The following is a 20,091-nucleotide window of genomic DNA, read 5'->3' as shown; positions in this document are numbered from 1 at the left end:
AGGAATGCTGATTTCTTCCGAGAACGGCCATGACGTGGTTGGGCTACAACTGACGCCTGCTCACATATCGCCTACGGCGATCTTATGTGGCATGTTTCGGTGGCGCTGACCTACGTCATGCCCATCCGTTAGCTGGATCGGCAATCCATTCTGTCGTGTGAATACTGCTTTATGCACAACGCTTCGTTGTCGTTGACAGACAGTGGCGTAGCCAGAAATTTTGTCTGGAGGGGGGGGGGGGGGGGGCTCACGTTGCAGCGCGGCCTCCTCCTTGTAGAATTTGTCGAGGGATCAAATACAGGAATAATAACTGCATTGTCATTGCCAATGTCATTGTATATTAGACGCTGCAAACAAATTATTGCATGCTACGCACTGTAAAGTAAAAAATATTTTTTTTCACAAATGAATACATTCGTATGACCCAAAAATTGTAGCAGAAACAACTGATATCAATGCTTCCGCGTTTTTTTTGTCTATTTATTAAGTAAAGAAAATATCACACGAACTTTCGAACTACATCAGTTCGCCACTACTGCAGCAAAGCAGTGCATACAACTGATAAGAAAAACGTAAAGGCCATGAAAATAACAAGTTGAGGACAAATATTTTGATGAATCTTTGTCATTCGAGAACCTTCTTTGCATTTGTGAACATATGCAACGGCCATGGAAAAACCTCAATGACGCTGTCCTTCGTTGCAATAGATTGCGCAGGAGCAGCTGTTACCGGTCGTGTATTGCAATTACACTGAAATTATAGTCATCACAGTGAGTACATATAAAAAGCAGGCGTTATTTAATATATACATTAGAAATGCGAAGATCGAATGAAATTCACAAATGCGAAGATACAACTTGATAAAGGGCAAAAAAGTGTCGCTGGAAACAAAGTTCACTACTTGTATACACTAAATCGTGCAACAAGATATTTCAATATACGTATGTCTCCAATAAATTACGTATTTTAAGCAAACGTCACTGTATATAATGCACCAAACACAAGACAAATAAACATGTTGCGCAGTCACAGATAGTAAACTTTACGCGTAGAAAGACAGACGATCCTGGCAAGAACAAAACTATGATCGCAGAAATCGTGATATGTACTTGGGGCCATGCGGTGGTCGCGACAGCACCATATGGGTAGAATAATAGAGGAATAATTCAGAAATCAGTATGAAAATCTGTAATTTAACTGCCTGCAGAGCGGCAACAAATATTTTTCGCCCAAAATTAAAGAAGGGTATTGCTTCAATTAAAAAAAGAAGTAAATGCAGGTAGCTAGAACGCAAAGAAAAGGCCAAACGAAAGCCGCAGATGATGTGGCAAGTTGAACTACCCAATATCCGAGTGAGTTTGTTGGGAAACGCCGCGTGCGCCGAGCTTTGAATGAGCAAGGTCGGTCAAAATTGCTTATTGATATCCTCGTAATTTTCGTATTCGCATGATAGTTTTGATCATGATGCTAACTGTTAGAATAAACGGTGAAAATTTCTGCGGTGTTGAAAGCTAATGACCAGTCATACGTTTTCATCATTACGAGTTCATAGACCTGAAGGAATAGAGCTTTTTACTTGCATTGATTTTTGCTGTTTCACTATCTAAAGGACAAACTTCACTCGGCGGGGAAGTTAAGCGAAGCGGTCAATGACTTCGGACACGTTGATGCCCACGTCTCTGTGGGCGTATATATATATATATATATATATATATATATATATATATATATATATATATAGAAGTGCCAGCCTAACCATGCGTTCCTCAGGCATTGTAGAGCGCAAGTAGTTTTTCAGTAATCTCATGTTAAAAAATATTCTCTCTGCGGTGGCAGCGGTCACTGGAAGGGTGACTAGAATTTGCAGCAGTTTGTACACATTCGTATAGAATCTGCAGTCGCTATGGGATAGGCTATGAGATAGGCGCTATTCCGGTGCTAAAACCTAAAAAAAAAAAACCACTCCTTCGATGTCGTTGGCATCCTTGTTTAGGTACCTTGCACAAACAGTAAGCTGCTCGATTCCAGCAATATCCGTCGTTTCGTCAGCAAGTATGGAGAAGCAGCTTGCAGCGTTTACTTTTGCATATAGGTTTTCTTTGATAATTTCACGACAAATTTCTATAATTTGGTTTTGTACATCTGGGCTTAAATACGGGGCATTACTGGGACGACTTTCCAAATGGTTCTTCAGATATGCATCTCCACAATCAGCTCGCGTGCGAAGAAGTGCTCGGAAAATACCAGTATTTTCAGCGGGGACTTTGCTTAAATCCATAGGACCACTGCCCCTATGGCCATGGAGAGTCAGACCTTGTCGCCTGCGAAGAACTGCCTGAATAATAGGCCGTTAACTTTCTTCTGTTTTCTCTTATTTTACTTTGCCTGCAATGGTCCAGCTGATCGATAACATTGGGCGCGTTTCCTGAAAATGTTTTGAGAATGTTATCAGCTGCCAGCTTCACGGTGATATTTAGTATTTTCGTGCGTGGGGAAGATTGCGAGCGCATGCTTCCATTTCTGGAACGGCTTGGACACGAGGGCTCCAGTTCGCGCATGTTGGCCCAAGTTTATAAGAACATCAAACCCATAAAGTTCCGGAATTGAAAATCTAAAGCGCGCCTTTGGAAATGTCAGTGCGCCTTTCGCGTCAAAAGTTTATCAGAACTTTATACCAATAGAGTTTCGAAATTGAAATCATGCGCTCCGTAGATTCCGCGGCCGCTGCGAGATGCCGCAACGCGCCCGCTCGCTATCGAAGAGCCCTTGAAAGTTTGTGCTCGGTTCGGGCTCCTTGCGTTATGTGACTCCAGGGGCCAGGGCGTTGCCACCAAATCCAACCCGAGTTCGCAATGTTCGTGCCAAAATGTCTTTTCGAGCGTGAAAAAGACATTGTAGGCAAAATTCAGAATGATTCGCTGCGCCGGTGGTTGTTTTCGTCAGCGGTGCATGCCAGCACAAAAGAAATTCGAGGGTGGGAGTGGGGCTGGAACCCCATCAGCCCCTCCTGGCCACGCCCTTGTTGACAACGTGGCAATGCGTAAGTAGAAGCAGTGCGATTGGGAGCGGCGGAGGGTGAAACCGCATGTAGCAGGCGACGCGCCGGGCGCTCCGCCTATTGCTTTGATTGCGCTTGCGCAGGAACACTTCAGGAGTCGTCAGTGGTGGCGCTCCGCAGAGCGCTGTCACGGGCTCCCGTGTTCCTGCTAGCAGTAGCCGCGCCTGTACATAGGTTACTTCCTTTCCATAATAGGCTCCCTAAAGCTGTGCCTGGAACACCTAAACGTGGCAGGCTTTCAGATTTGCACACGTGTTTTGGAACTCCGACCTCTGAACTTTTCTCTTTTCTTTTGTAAGGAATATAACTCCCTCTTTCGTGGAAGCGCTTACAGGTGGCCTTCATAGGCGGGGGGAGCTGCTGCTCAATTCTTCTTCGCTAAGTGCAGTCTATGGCTTGCCGGATATTGACAGAAGTTTTTTGGCTGTTAACGTCATATAATCTGTCTCGTTGATATTACGTGACTAATATACACCTATTTTTGTGGTTATTACACATGAAGACTATTTCGAGATTAAATTACATTACAGCTTTGGACACTTTCTCAAGGAACGTGAACGATTGCTGGCTTCCGTTACAATTAGTCGTTTAGGTCGAGCAGGCTGACGAGTGAAATGCGCCGAGGACGAGGTCCTCCAGCTGTTGTTCGACACATTGAAATAGCGCTTCTGTGGATGGATAGCAATGGCCTCTTCGGAAGTTGATGTCAGGTAATCACCTAATACGATTTATTTTTGTAGCGTTAGCTACACTAGCCTAGCCAAGCCCGTTTCGCGCGGCACATCAAGAGCCGTGCTGCGCATGCGCAAGGATCAGTGATGTCACACGGCTTGCGCACCGGAGCCACCGGAGCCGGCACCTCTCGCGCACTACGCCGCCGCCGCGCGCGACTCACCGCCGCCGGTCTGCGCATTCCAGAGGAGTGACGTCGTAGCCGTGGTAGACGCACTGGCGCCGGCGCTCGCTCGCTGTGCAGTTGCCGTCTGACACTGCGCTGGAGCCGCTGCGCTTCTGACTGGCGTTTGTCAGTGTGGTATAGCCATGGAGAAGGAGAGCGCAAATGCTGCTCAACAGCGCAGAAGAACGGAGAAGCTTGACTCATCGGATCCCGAAGTAGTTGCCTGGCAATTAGCGGTTGAGCGTAGGAGGAATGAACAGAAGAAGGCTAAACGTGCTGCGAAGACACTGGAGCAAAGGGACGAATGTCTAGCAAAGCGGCGTCGCCAGGAGGCTGAGCGACGTGCCCGACTACCCCTGCAGCAACAACAAAACGCCGTCGATGACGTCAAGGCTCGCCGATCGACTGAATATACTGTGAAACTCAGCGAAAGCGCCAGTGCGACTCGGACCATCCAGACGGACTTCGTAAACAATCCGTTTGGATATGTGTGCGACGTGTGCGAAAGACTATGGCACATGAAAGACTTGACGCTGAACCTTTGCTAACGCTACGTATATCCTGGCATAGCCGAGCTAAGCCGCTGCAACTTTTTTCACTGGCGCTGTCGGAAGCGCCTTCGTCTAGCACAATGAAGCGCTGCTATTCATAGAGAACACAGGCCCGAGCATTGCGTTAATAAGCAAAATATCTTGAGGCTTGTCTTCGAACTTTACTACGCAGTCCTTTCTGCAGCGCGCACATTAAGCAAGTTTTGAGTGTCGCTGCTAGAAGTCTTCCCATGAAAACGAGGGAAGATTACCAAATAAAAATTTGCATATCAATTCTTATTTAACATAACCTGTGAAGGGCTGCAGAAAACGCATTTTACAGAGCCAGGCCAGCTCTTTCTCTGTACAATGTCTGTACCTGTAAATAAAAGTAGGGGAGCTGAGCACGAGATCGCGGGATCGAATCCCGGCCGCGGCGGCCGCATTTCGATGGAGGCGAAATGCAAAAACGCCCATGTGCTTGCGTTGTAGCGCACGTTAAAGAACCCCAGGTGGTCAAAATTAATCCGGAGCCCTCCACTACGGCGTGCCTCATAATGAGAACTGGTTTTGGCACGTAAAACCCCAGAAAGAAGAAGAAGAAGAATAAAAGCAGGGGAGAAAGTAACGCTAAAGTAATCAATTACTTTTTAGTAATTGCTCAATCACTGTGGTTGGGCAGTGATTGGTAACCGTAATCAATTGCATTTTTGAATAAACTTCTCGGAATTACAGTCGGTTACTTTTTTTCTGTAACCTGTACTAGTCTGATGAACTGTATCCACTGCATTGTGAGAAGTCCTATTTTAGGCCAATCACAGTACCTGAGACGGCAGCTCTTTATTTATTCCTTGCTATCGCCTATTAGAGCGGGAAGTGATCTTGTTGATTATGTCATCTAAAAAACTCAGTTTTATTTTTAGCATACCAGCATTGAAATACAGAACGCACCTACATTACTTTGTACACTGGTGAAATTAATTACACTGCTCATCATTCTGTCACGTGTTGTGCTTCAGCCATACATGGTGACTGCATTTGGTGTCATAGGTTCTAAGCTCATTTTCATTTGAGCCTTTCTGATAAAGTGAGCAAGTGAAATTTCCCTCTTCAACCACCAATTTCGTGGTAAGCCACCTCCGAACCGATAGACACAAGATGAATTATTGTAGTCTGTTGGCCAATCCGATCATGCGCGAGAGCTTGTATGATACATCATTTCAGCTACACTAATAATCACACATGTCAACCCGCTACATGTACTTAAGTCGCTGACTGACGCAGAGAAAGAGTTGCACGTATGCAATTATCTCTCATCACTTGAAATGGGAATGACCCAAAACCTTCATGAGCCTATCGGTCACAATCATGCGACAGCACATGTGGGAACTCAGCTTTAGAGCAGTGCCCCCATCTCAGCTGGTTTGTCATGATTCTCTTGTATGCAGGGTTCTTTTATATATTTAAATAGGCTTTCTATTTTACGTATTCACAGTTTTCATAACATTTACTGCACGAATCAAGGCACACCACACGTACCTCCACTGAACGAGGTATCTGTTCTGTACATGTATAGAGCAAAGCGAACTTATGGAGCGTTGCCACCAAATGTGAACAAGATTCAGAATACTTGCCCTGCATAACAAAGGACTGATGTGACAAAGAAGTGTATACACCTGAGTGTTATGTTGCTTTTCATGGTATCTCGGTTTACTTAAAATAGTTTTCAGGTGTTTAGTGCTGAGAACAACAGAAAACTATCTGCATTGGTACTGGAAGGTCATAATGCAAGTATTTGTGTCGTGTACATCCTGTCCTTCTTTGTGCTGTTGCACCGTAAATGTAAAATGTCACACCAGCAAGGTTGAGCATCAACCCTTAGAGTTCAGAGGCTTTGCTGGATGCTAGGCAGTTATGCTTTCAAGCATATTCTGGCACCAAATTTGCACCACATTTATTTCCGAGTGATGGAAAGGGATGCATTTGAATAGTCATGCTGTTTTACCATGCCTGCAGGAATATATCAGTGCCTGGTGGCACCGTATCGTACAGGTGTAACAGAGTAAACATGTAGAGACGAAAGCGACTGATAATAAGGTGACCAATATGTAGGAGCATTATATATGTAAGCCACATAAAAAGTTGCTTTCAATGTGCTAAATTACCACAGTTTTGATTTGTCGATCAAAGCAATTATTGCAGCGTTGACACAGTAAGTCTTCAGTGGTAAAAAGGAGTGACTTGTCGACCTACGCAGCTGTATTCCGCGACAGTTGTGTGTGTGTGTGCGTGCGCGCGTGTTCTTGCAATCTGTCACTACTATAACTACAAAAAAGGACGCCATCGTGCCGAATACAACCGAGTATCATCATCATCATCATCATCATCATCATCATCATCATCATCATCATCATCATCATCATCATCATCATCATCTTATTTTTATGTCCACTGCAGTACGAAGGCCTCTCTCAGTATAAATAGCAATACATGGGGATACATGGGTATTCTCGGACGAAACACTTTCGGCGATACTATCACTTTCGCGTGACGTAGTACGCGGCACGTTGGCTGATTCGAGAGTTTTTTTCTCAAGGAGCCAATTCAGCGCGCACTGAAAGTGATCATCCGAGAATACATCCCATGTTGCGACATGATGCGATTGCATTACATTTATAAAAGGTGGCACAGGTTAGATAACTGTGCAGTGCTTCGAACGTGGATGACCGCGCAAGCGCAACACATGCAGCCACAGTACAAAATATGACAGCCTAAAAGCCGCGTTTTCACCGCGACGGGGAAACTTGAACTCTCATCAACGAAAATATGCCAGTGTAGTCTGCTGTTGGCGATAGTTGCCACTCTCGAACACCTTTACTGCGCCGAACAGTTGCCAGCTGCCTACGGACTTGGCGTGGTCCAATCGCAGTGCGCGTGCGATCCACTCGCGCTGATTCGGCGTACACCAAATTGACAGTGTTCGAAAGGTCGTTATTCCGCACAAAATTGTTAGTATCGCATTGAAATGTCAACAGTAGCTGAGGCTGAGGAATGCAAATATCTCATGATATTTGCTAGCTCAGACACTGTGACGTCCACACAGTCATTAATGTTATATTAATGTTAAGCATTGTTCTAAGCTTTTCTCGTTAAGTTCTGAAGCAAGTAACTCGCGCGGCGAGAAACTTATATACGTAGTACTTGCTCACGTCAGAATCAGCTTTCAAGACCAAAGAAATGTGAACAGTGATTTTTTGCTCGTGGTTTTAGACGGAAAGTCTTGACGTTTCTCGTCGTACTCATCTTTGGCATTCGAAACTGTTCTTTTAAATGTAACAGCTGTGAACTTAGCCTCTCCAGTTATTCGGACAGTAATTGTAAAGCTTTTTACAAGTGACTTTTCATCGTCCATACTCCCATGTGACTCCAAATTCTACCGAAGAGATGAATTTTTTGTCAATCGTAAGAATAAATCGACTTTTTCACCCTATATCTTAAATCAGGGAAAAATTCATGGCTGTGGTCTAACTTGGCACCGCAATCTGAGAGCTGAGGACAGCATCTGGGAGCTGAGGTCCGCATCTGAAAGCTCAGGACCAGAATCTTCGGTAATTGAGGCTAGTGCGCGCGAGTGCCTCTAATAAAATACAATATCCAAACAATATAAAAAAAATAGACGGCAATGTATGAGCCACGTGGACAGATCAAGAAGGAACAAAAATCCCTAAACTGGCAAATGTTATGTCTAAGGCTGATCTAGAAAGACTGCAAATAAATTTAGCCGCTTTCGTGTTTAAGAAAGGAAAGTATTATGAATTGCCTAGTCTGACAATCGTTTTCCCCTCGAGTCCATTTCAGAACCCCAAGACACATTATGTGACACAAACACAATTTCTTTCGTACAAGACGTGACAGCTGTATCAAAGTAACAAATGTCCTGCACACCGGCATCAAGTATACATAACCTAAAATGAACATTAAATTATGCGGTTTTACGTGCCAAAACCACTATCTGATTATGAGGCACGCCGTAGTGGGGGATTCCGGAATAATTTGGACCACCTGGGGTTCTTTAACGTGCACCTAAATCTAAGTACACGGGCGTTTTCACAGTTCGCCACCATCGAAATGCGGCTGCCGTGGCCGGGACTAAAGCGAACATGCAGGAAGAGTGTCATCTATTGCTAGTATCTCGCACTCTGTAAACATATACTGATAGAATATTTTTTTTCTGTGTGGCATATTTTAGTTCATATGAAGAAAGCAAGACGTCCAACTCTCCATGGACTGCCTAATCAAAATAAACGATAATTTAAGTGAGAATTACGGCCATTTGAAAGCCATTTTTCTTGTATAACAATAATCTGAGGAGAAAACTGCGAAGGAAAATATATTAAATCAGTCACTGCAGAAAAAATGGAACAAAAGTTCTAATGTAACATCTTTAAAGAATCTAAATTGAATTAATGCTTACACCTGACACACCTTGGTCTATAATTCTCTCTTCTAAAAAATCTGTCTTTGAAAGAATCTCTATGACGTACCTTTTCATTTTCAACTCATGCACAAAGCTGGAAGAATTAGAATTAGTAGATCTTGTTCTTTTAAAGGTCTGTGGATCCATTTCTACATTCTGGTTATTTAAAGAGCGATAACGGCTTATAATAATCAGAACGTCAGCAGCGCATCTGGCCACCCCCACCAGCAGTACTTTGCTAGCGTTACCAATGCGCATTGCGCCACCGTCCACACCAGTTCGTTTGTACTGCCCTGATCAAGTTCCATGACATTGATAATGACACCGGGCTGCGCGGAGATGATCCAGTGGCACAATGCTTACGCATGCTTAGACAACTCCCAGAGGACTTTCTGCGTGAATCTTTTTCAGCATTCCCAGCCATAACAGGCGAGGAAGCTGTCAGCGGCTCAGTGTTCTGGTATAAGCGTTGAACATGAATCTGCGAAGAAACATTCGAACTCACTACAGAGCTCAAAAGCTGAACCAATTGGGATACCAAAACTTGAGTAATACTCTCAGAGGGGTGAGATGCAACAAGTTCCATAGCTTTTGTAGCAACATTTTCTACCGCGACTACAACAACATTGGCAAGGGTTGCGTCTACACCCATTTGGCAACGGGCTGCCACTCAGGCCAATATGCCTTAGCATTACCTTGGACCTCAACAACAGCATAAATGCAAGAGCAACGTATCTTTCCAATTACTTCGATATTCACTGAATTAAGCGCTGAAATTCGATAATGACTATCTCCGACTTGGTGCAATTTACACGATTAAGAAAAATGGAGGTGCAGTAAAATGTGACTGGCTTCAAATGTGCCGTTATACAACTGCCGAGAAAGCGCTAATAACTTCGTCAGTTAACTTATTTTAGTGAATTATTCTTATGGAACGCACGTTATTAGAGGAAAAATAAGTTCGCATCGCCTAGGAACTTTGCAACAACGTGTTCGCAATGCACATAGCCTTTGCATAGAATTTATTTATAGATAACAGAAACAGATATTGACTCGTGTACTCGTTTATCTTTCTCAGGTGACCGCGTTTCACTTATACTTGTATATATCAAAATACCAGGGTAAGCCAGAGTAATCTGGCTCAAGAAAAAATGTGCAACAGGACACGGGTGACGTAAAAAAAAATTTAAAATTTGGCAACCATACAGGTATATATTTCTGCCAATTGGTTATATATGGTCATGAATTATAATTGTCATAGGAGTGGTGACTGCAGAAACTATTGCACCTGGTAATGAAAGAGTGGAATGGAAACGAGCTGGGCTCAAGGCGCCAACAAAAATTTCAACTACAGTTCCGAAAGGCCACGCTAGCAGGAAAATGTAATAGAATTTTCCCGGCTATCTACCGGTCAACTAAGGTGTTTCAGGCGAAAAGGTCAACATCCTGTAACAATGCACATTATTTAGTAGAAATCGACCTTCCAGTCACCCAGCTCCAACTCTAGTGCGTGGCTTGAAAGAATAAAAAGCCGCGACAGATCGAGACGAAGCGAACGTCTCATTTCGCTTACGAAGCAACGAAGTAACAGGACATCGTACACAGGTAAGTAAACACACAGGTTATTTGCCAGATAGGTTAAGGTGACGTCGGGAAATCACCTTTAGTGCCTCGAAATATATTGCTGGCCACCTCACTGACCAATTCGCTTGCTGCCGAACAGGAAGCCATAGAGGCGAATGGTGACCAGCCCATAATTTTGGAGTCAGACACGTCTATGTACAACACCCCTTCAACGCTGTGAGAAAAGTAATATTAAAAATTATCTACGGATTAAATGTCTCATAGAAAAGATAATACATGCCGGATGTGTTGTAGGTGGCAAAGTGAATCACGTGGGCATTCTATTCGCCAATCTACAAGAGGAAAGACGCACGAGGAAAAAAAAAATAGTAGCACTTCCCCTGTCGAGGAAATGGGAGTTAGCGAAGCTTGTATGTTTCTTCGGTGTTCCTCCGAACGAATTGCACTGACGAGTACCACGTTGTACTCGAACCACAACCGCTAACACGCACTGCAGCTGGCTCCGAAGTTCCGGTTGAGAAACTCGCGTTGAGACCTGGCTGTCGCACCGGGAAAAGAGACACTAGCGTTGCCGAGGCTTTCACCACCTTTGTCGGGTTCCTGGAGGGCTAGACGACGCTGGCATGTGGCCTCAACATCGCGCTCCCTCAACTCGGGGTCCGTGGCTCTTCGATGACGTTTCGCCTGGGCTTACGCTAGAATCGGCACGTCGACGACAATGCCTTTTCCGAGCGTGTTCATTCTTGATGAATTTGCTTGAAATTTCTTCAAAATTAAGTTTGTGCGTTACGTAAGACAATGCAATGGCACTTAAGACACTTAAGATGCAAAGACACTTAAGCAATGGCTCAAACCCCCGTAAACGCGGCCTCCCCATTACGACGACTGAAGAGAAGTGAAATTCTATGCTGGAATGATTAGCGGCAACGCAGACGACGACGACGACGAACGCGGGAGCAGTGTCACGAGCGCGTGCCGACCACCTCTGCATATAAAACTCAGCTTTTAAGAGCGCGTATGGCGTACCGACGCTGGCTGAATCGGTTAGCGTGGTTGTCTCGCAACCCGGAGATTGTTGCCTTGAAGAAGACAAGTCCACTTGTCGAAACGTTGACTCCTGCCCTCACCTTGTTCTTGTGTTACTCATAACCCGGAGATTAGTGGTTCGAATCCACAGCCCGACGAGCAATTTTAGGGGCGAAGCTCCTTAGGGCCGAGCCTTGTCCCTCGTCCGTTGTCCGTAGCTCTCTGGTTTGCATGGAGACCGCTAGGGGCGCTGCGGTGCACAAGGGCTATATAAGCGCTCTATATACTGTACACATGTACAATATATATATATATATATATATATATATATATATATATATATATATATATATATATATATATATGGTGAGACGTCAACTGATGCGATGCCTTTATTTCCGAGCAGCCGCCCGAAGCAGAGCCGAAGCACCGCACGAGACAAGCGATGATGATGAGTCGTATGTACAGATGATGACGACGACGATATGCACAAATAGCGCTCACACAAGATGATGAGTCATTTGCACAGATGACGACGACGATATGCGCTCACACTAACTCCCCCGCCCCCCTTCAGGAAAGTGGTCAGCAAGACCGCAAGCTAGAAAGGGAGTACGGCGAATGTAGGGCTTCAGGCGACATACGTGAACGATTTCCGTCGTGCGACGGCGGCGGTCAGTAGCTGAGCTGACATGAGTGACGCGGTAGTTAACGGCCGAAGTTCTTTGCAAAACGATGTAGGGGCCGAGATATTGGTGGATAAATTTTTCACAAAGCCCCTGTGCGCGAACAGGTGTCCACAAAAGCAACGCGACGCGTCGCATCATAGAAAATTTTTCTTTTGTCCTGAATGGTAGTGGTGTTGGCGCGGGCAATTTCACGGCAGCGGGCGATGCGAGCAGCAAATTCTTCAGGAAGAGACGCGGATGGAGCAGCAGGTGCTGAAAGGAGCGCAGTGTCCAAGACGAAAGACGGCGCACGACCATACGCAAGGAAAAAGGGACTGTAATTGGTTGGACGTTGGACGGCAGTATTATACGCAAACCTCACGGAAGGTAGGATGGTGTCCCAGTTGGTGTGATCGGGTCGAACATACATTGACATCATGTCGGACAAAGTTCGATGAAAACGCTCTGTAAGACCATTTGTTGGCGGATGGTAAGCTGATGTGGTCTTATGGATGGTGTCATAGGCCTGGAGGACTTCACGAAGGACATGCGATAGGAACATCTTGCCATGGTCACTCAGGAGGACACGAGGTGCGCCGGGGCGCAAAACGATACCGTGCACGAAGAGCTCGGCGACTTCGGAGGCAGTACCAGAGCGAAGAGCAGCTGTCTCAGCGTACCGCGTTACATGATCCACTGAGGTAACGATCCAGCGGTGACCAGCGGGCGTGAGTGGGAGGGGTCCGTACAAGTCTATGCCCACAATTTCGAAGGGGGTGGACGGGCATGGTAGAGGCTGCAGAGGACCGGCTGGAAGGGATGTCGAGCATTTTCTGTGTTGGCATGACGCGCAGGAGCCAACGTATTTGGCGACAGAGGTGGAAAGGCCCGGCCAGAAACAACGCGTTTTGATGCGGTCGTAGGTCTTAAGAAAGCCCAAGTGGCCAGCCGTCGCGTCGTCGTGAAATGCCTCTAATACTTGGAGTCGAAGTGAGCGAGGTATTACTGGTACCCATCGGTTCCCGGAAGGATGGCAGATTGATCGAAATAATGCTCCACCTTGAAGCTTAAAACGTGAAAGTTGTCGTCTTAAGCGACTGTTGGGGGGTCGTGCCAAGCCAGTAAGTCGGTCGATCAGCGTACGGCAGTATGGGTCAGTACGTTGGAGTGAGACGAGGTCAGTAGACGGAAGAAAGTCAACTGAGGCAACCGACTCTCCCGGGCTACTGGGCGTGTGCTGAGACGTGTGGCTAGATGGTGACGTGGGGACCGAAGGTGAAGCATGGGCGTTTGGGGACAGCGGGCAGCGCGACAAAGCGTCGGCGTCTTGATGTTGTTGGCCGGAACTATACGTGACAGTGAAATCATATTCCTGCAAGCGCAGTACCCAACGGCTGAGGCGTCCAGACAAGTTTTTCAGGGATGACAACCAATAGAGAGCATGATGGTCGGTCACAACTGTGAAATGGTGGCCGTAGAGATAGGGTCGAAATTTTTGTATTGACCACGGCATTCCTGTTCTGTAATCGTGTAGTTGCGCTCAGCAGGAGAAAGAGCACAACTTGCATAAGCCACGACTTGCTCTTCGGACTTCTGATTCCGCTGCAGCAGGACAGCGCCAATTCCATGCCCACTGGCATCAGTGTGTAGAATAGTAGGGGCGGTTGCATCGAAATGACGGAGCACGGGCCCTGACGTAAGAAATCGTTTGAGGGTCTGGAAGGCGGCTTCACAGTCGTCCGACCACACAAGGGACGCGCTCGAGGTCAGAAGTTTGTGTAGAGGAGCGGCGATGGTGGCGAAGTCACGGACAAAGCGGCGGAAGTAGGACGCTATTCCTAGAAAGCTGCGGAGTTCTTTAAGTGTGGTTGGTGGCGGAAATTGCAGCACTGCAGCAATTTTATCGGGATCAGGCTGGATGCCATGCTTAATGACGACGTGGCCCAATACTTTAAGGCTTCGGCTTGCAAAGCGACACTTTTTAGTATTGAGTTGGAGACCAGCCCTTGCTAGAAACGCGACAACTTGGTCTAGACGTTGTAGGTGCTGGGAGAAACTCGATGAAAAGATGACAATGTCGTCCAAGTAACAAAGGCAGGTCTTCCATTTTAAGCCACGCAGAGTTGTATCTATCATACGTTTAAACGTAGCTGGTGCATTGCACAGTCCAAAAGGCACCACGTTGAACTAGAAAAGGCCATCAGGTGTAGCAAACGCAGTCTTTTCTTTATCCGGCTTATGCATTAGAATCTGCCAATATCCGGAGCGCAAGTCGAGGCTCGAGAAATACTCGGCACCTTGTAAGGTATCCAAAGCATCGTCGATACGAGGCATTGGATAAATATCCTTACGGGTAATTTTGTTTAGCGCCCTATAATCGATGCAAAAGCGCACAGAACCATCTTTTTGTTTAACAAGCACAACAGGAGATGACCAAGGGCTTGCTGAAGGCCTCATAATGTGGCGTGTCAGCATGTCGTTCACTTGTTCTTCTATAACTTTTCGCTCCGAAGGTGACACACGGTACGGGCGACGGCGAATGATGCGAGAGCCGTCTGTTTCAATTCGATGAGTAGTTACAGTGGTCTGACCCAGGCCTCGCGAAGAAACGTCAAAACAAGCTTCATGCTTCATTAAAATGGTGAGGAGTGCATTGGTCTGGTCCGGATTGAGATCTGCACTCAAGGTGGCTTTAATAGCTCTAGTGTGGCCTGCTGCGGGCGTACAATGCGCGGAAGGTGTGGCAGGAGAAACACTGACGACACATACCGGCGCAGCGTCGGCGAGCTTGGCGACAGTAGACCCTTTCGGCAGTAGTAGTGGTTCAGGAGTCGTATTAAAGGCTGTGAGGCTGGCATAGCCACTCGAGAACTGGACCAAGCAAGAAGTGATCGCGAGTCCTCGATAAATGCAGCGCTGAAGAGGTACAACCAATGCGTCTCTGTCGACAATGTCTGTTAACTCAACGGTAAGAATACGTTCTTCGTCTGGTGGGATAATAAAATCCGCTGCTGCAATGAGGTTGGGACACCGGGAATCAAAAATGGGATAAGTCTCGGTGTCGCTGATGTGAATCCTTGGGTCGGCGCACGAAATAAATGCAGAAGCAGCGGACAGGAAGCCCCATCCTAATATCATCTGATGAGCGCACGTCGAAAGCACCGCAAGTTGCACATGATGACGAATACCGTCTATCAGAACGCGAGCTGTGCACTGTCCGGTAGGAAAGATGGGAACGTCATTGGCACCATATAGGACCGGACCAACATACGGCGTTTGCACTTTTCGCAGACGAAAGCACAGTTCACGATGTATAACAGAAATAGCGGCTCCAGTATCTACAAGGGCGTCGACAGAAACACCTTCCACACAAACGGAAAGCAAATTGGCGGGGCGAGCAGGAGGAATTGGGATAGTCCGACACGATGCAGTTTCTCCTCCAAAAACTGCAGCCTCTAGTTTTCCGAACGGCTGTCCACAACATGGGAAGCAGCACGCAAGGGCGATGAGGAATGGCGGTAAGGTGAAGGAGAGCGACGCCGGGGCGAGCGGGATGCTCGAGGAATGTCCTGGAAAGGTGAAGGAGAGCGACCAGAAGAGGTTGTGTACGGTCAGGGAACGTAGGAATCTAACCCTGGTGTCCTGTCTCGCTCAAAGGTGGCGTAGCCTCGCCTTTCACCTGGGTGACGCCCGGGAACGTACGAGTCAAACCTAGGTGCACTGTCTCGCTCAAAGGTAGCATAACCCCGCCTTTCATCCTGCTGACGCCGACGGAGTAGCGAGAAATGTGGCCGCGAATACCGCAGTAGAAACAAACCGGGCGCGACGACCGCCACGTAGAGTAGCACGGCTGTGCCGGAGTATTCGCTGCCAGCGAAGCTAGGGGGTCGCGGTAAGCTTCGGCAGGTGGAAACTGAACGGCCGAAGGAGGCCGGGAGGCAATTTCGGCATAACTTGGCGGACGACATGGTCCAGTAGACTTGTCCATTTGGGCGTTTGTCATCGACGCCAGTTCGTCCTCGATGATGTCACGCAGTCCAGAAGGAGCGGGTCGAATGGTCGCAAGTGTCGCAGGTCCCGAAAGATGTCTGTGTAGTTCCTCCCTGATGAGAGTGCGTATCAGGGCTCGCAACTCAGCATCACCGTTGAGACGAGGGTAGCAAGAGGCGCGTGGCAGGCGAATAGACTGGAGCGTGTCTAGACGTTGGCATGCTGTGATAATATCACCAACGCAGTTGGGCTCTGCATGACGAGAGCATTAAAGGCGACTGTGTTGATGCCCTTCAGTATGTGGTGAACGCGGTCAGCTTCCGCCATCTCACTCTGTGCGCGGCGGCAGAGAGCGAGGACGTCCTCAATGTAGGATGTATAGGACTCGTCCTGTTCTTCTATGCGCGTTTCCAGCCTCTGTTTCGCGATTTCGGAGCGTCCAGACGACATGCCGAAGATCTGGAGAAATTGCTGGGTGAATGATGGCCAGTCCGAAAAGTCACTTTCGTGGTTAAAAAACCACGTCTTCGCAACTTCGGTGAGGTAAAAAAGACATACCGCAATTGGCTCTGTTGTCGTGATCGAGCCAATCTTCCACGTCGTCGCCGCGGAGGCCGGCAAAGACGGGAGGATCGCGGTGTTTGGTGTTCACCGTCCAGGTAGGCCCAGCTGGCTGAGCAGTGGTGGTAGCAGCACTTGGGGATGGGTTGGTTTCTGCCATCACCGTGTTAGGCGAGAGCAAACGATGACCGGACCGGAGCTCCAGGGGAATCGGGGAAAATAAGAGGACGTGGGAATCGAAGCACACTCCACCACTTGTGAGACGTCGACCGATGCGATGCCTTTATTTCCGAGCAGCCGTCCGAAGCAGAGACGAAGCCCATCGGCCTCAACATCGCGCTCGCTCAACTCGGGGTCCGCGGCTCCTTGATGACGTTTCGCCTGGGCTCACGCTAGAATCGGCACGTCGACTACAATGCCTTTTCCGAGCGCGTTCATTCTTGGTGAATTTGCTTGAAGTTTCTTCAAAATTAAGTCTGTGCGTTACGTAAGACAATGCAATGGCACTTAAGACACTTAAGATGCAAATACACTTGGTTCAAACCCCCGTAAACGCGGCCTCCCCTTTACGACGACTGAAGAGAAGTGAAATTCTACGCTGGAATGATTAGCCCCAACGCAGACGACGACGACGAACGCGGGAGCAGTGTCACGAGCGCATGCCGACCACCTGTGCATATAAAACTCAATTTTTAAGAGCGCGTATGGCATACCGACGCTGGCTGAATCGGTTAGCGTGGTGGTCTCGCAACCCGGAGATTAGTGGTTCGAATCCACAGCCCGACGAGCAATTTTAGGGGCAAAGCTCCTTAGGGCCGAGCCTTGACCCTCGTCCGTTGTCCGTAGCTCTCTGGTTTGTATGGAGACCGCTAGGGGCGCTGCGGTGCACAAGGGTATATAAGCGCTGTATATACCGTACACATGTACAGTATATAGAGCTAAGTTCTGTGAGGTGATATCGCCCCATATTTGGGCTGGGGTAATGGGTGCACAAGGGTATATAAGCGCTGTATATACCGTACACATGTACAGTATATAGAGCTAAGTTCTGTGAGGTGATATCGCCCCATATTTGGGCTGGGGTAAGAACTATCAAACCATCCCCATCATTTTCAAGAATTTATTGATAATTGATCGATTAGGTATTGATTGGCTATCGATTGGCTATCGCAAGGTATTGGCCACGTATTTGGGCTAGGCTAAGCACTACCAGGTCATCTCCAGCATTTTCCGCAATTTATTGAATATTGATCGATTAGATGTTGATTGGCTATCGATGACTGACTAAGCTTAAGTAGTCCCAACCTAGCTTACCTAGACTTAGCCGGGCTAAGCTTCGCTAGTTCACATGCCTATGTGCCATTGCGCTAGGGCCCTTTCTGCACTACCGCCATGATCGGCCCACATTTTTTGTTACACGCCGGACGGCGCAACGCCAAGCTTAAACATAGAAGACGGCACACGCACGGGAAGAGGAGCACAATACTCGCTTACGCGCCTGTCGACGTTCAAAATTGTTCTAGCGCGCGAACTGCTTCGTGCGACAACGATAAATGAGCTTGTGTCCCCTATCAAAAGATATTTGCTTCTGATAACGATCGAGCCTACAAGTGGGTTTAACTGCAGTCAGGTGCTCGATAGAAAAAAAAAATGCAGAGGCTGTTACGATCGGCCAGTGGGGGAAGCGACCTTCGAGCCACTTCTGATTTCCTTCTCACCATGCACTTCTGCATGGTGAGGTCCACAGTACGTCGCATTGGACAGACCAGCGGCGACGCCAAGGCGAGACACGTTTGACGGCTACGGGGCTGATGGATGTCACACGGCCGCCGACCACGACGCTGCGACCAAGTGCGTGCGACGCTTCCCCACGGCCGCATGTAGCCGCCAAGGTCGTTCGATAGATGGACTCGCTAATGGCAGGGCCATCCCAGGAACCAAGACACGCCAGATTGGGTCAAGCGTGACACCTCCTGTCTACGGGCGTCCCCTCCATCCTCAGTGGCAGTGAGCCGTGTGCGCCCGAGGCTACATTTCCAAGTGGTTTCGTGGAATAAAGGTGCCGGGGTGTTTATGCGCACCCTCATCCTCAAGGCGGAACCTTCGGTGATTTGGACGCTCCGGTTGAAGGAAGGTGTGCCCGCAGGTTTCCCTGGCCTAAGGATCTAGGGAGGACCGAAGACTTTTAAGCGGACGTTTGCGGCTCATCTGCTGTGATCTCCCCGAACAATCTAGCTAGTGCTCTTCTATCTGCTCAGAGATGTAGCTAGTGCTCTCCCTTCTGCTCTGACATGTAGCTGGTGCTCTGCGAGAATGGTGTAGTCTGCTCAGATGTAGTAGCGCTGACATGCTACGATGTACTGCGCTCCGTAATCTGGCCAGTACGAGCATCCTCTTGTTCTGTAAATACGTTTGCCTTTCCAATGTAAAAATACCCCCTGTTCCGTTTGCCCTACCTCTCAACCTCGTAATCTTCACGAACGAAGCAACCCTCGTCAACTCTGCTCGGATGATGGCATGGGCCCGCTAAACCTATGTGTGACGCCCAAGTAGCGTAGGACAGCTACCCGTCACGAGACGCACCGGCGGCGTAGGCAAGAGTGTGACCCTTAGTTTGACGTTGGACTCCAAGACCACGACTCCCAGCTGCTACAAGGCATAACAATAGCCAAGTAAAGTCGTCGTGTCCGTCGGCAACATTTACACGTAGGTGGGTCAGTTGTATTTCAATGACAACGAATTAACATTTGTAAAGAAAATTATGAAGAACCAAGCTCAGCTCCTATCCAATAATGCCGTTAGCATGCTTTGGTAGGAGGTTATTTGTGGCACTACGTTGCAGTATGTGTAATGGGTGACGCATATCCTACCACCTCACCTTACCCATAATCGAAATCCAACCTGTACTTGGAGTGCCACTTCTTGAAGGGCCACTTTGGAACCTGTGAAGTGTCTCAAACGGCAGCGTCTGCTTCTTCGGCCAGAGACGCAACTTCACAGCAACAGCATCTCAAAACGCTAACTGTCATGAGGGAACAATGTTAAAACGCTCCCATTACTGTGGTACCACAGTACGACAGTGCGGTTTTTACCACGCTGTTAGAGTGCACTATTTTGGGCTCACGAAAACGATTAGATAAGAAGAAATCGCGGTTACTTCCCAACGAAAGCTAACGGCTTTAAAAGTACTTCCAACCAAGGGCGGCACAGCAATGTTGCGTTACAGTGAGAGGGGCATCCTCACTAGCGAAGGTGCGGTAGCATACGTGAAAGGAAGGGCAATGCTTTAGTAACATTAT

The 20,091-nt window shown here is 47.6% G+C and overlaps 2 protein-coding genes across 3 annotated transcripts in view; both read left to right on the top strand.

The window, feature by feature from the left end:
- Positions 1–20,091, top strand: part of LOC119458584 (uncharacterized) — a 360,297-nt gene that overhangs the window by 45,166 nt on the left and 295,040 nt on the right. The gene's annotated exons all lie outside the window — the stretch shown is intronic.
- Positions 10,444–20,091, top strand: part of LOC125946624 (uncharacterized) — a 203,621-nt gene continuing 193,973 nt past the window's right edge. Inside the window, exon 1 of one of the 2 annotated variants that reach the window (XM_049670229.1) lies at positions 10,444–10,568. The gene's annotated coding sequence lies outside the window, so the exon portion shown is untranslated. The remainder of the gene's footprint in view (positions 10,569–20,091) is intronic. The other variant, XM_049670230.1, reaches the window with a different exon arrangement.

This window comes from Dermacentor silvarum, chromosome 7 (genome assembly GCF_013339745.2).
Source record: "Dermacentor silvarum isolate Dsil-2018 chromosome 7, BIME_Dsil_1.4, whole genome shotgun sequence".
Lineage (NCBI taxonomy): Eukaryota > Metazoa > Arthropoda > Arachnida > Ixodida > Ixodidae > Dermacentor > Dermacentor silvarum.
This window is presented reverse-complemented; position numbering and strand designations above follow the sequence as displayed.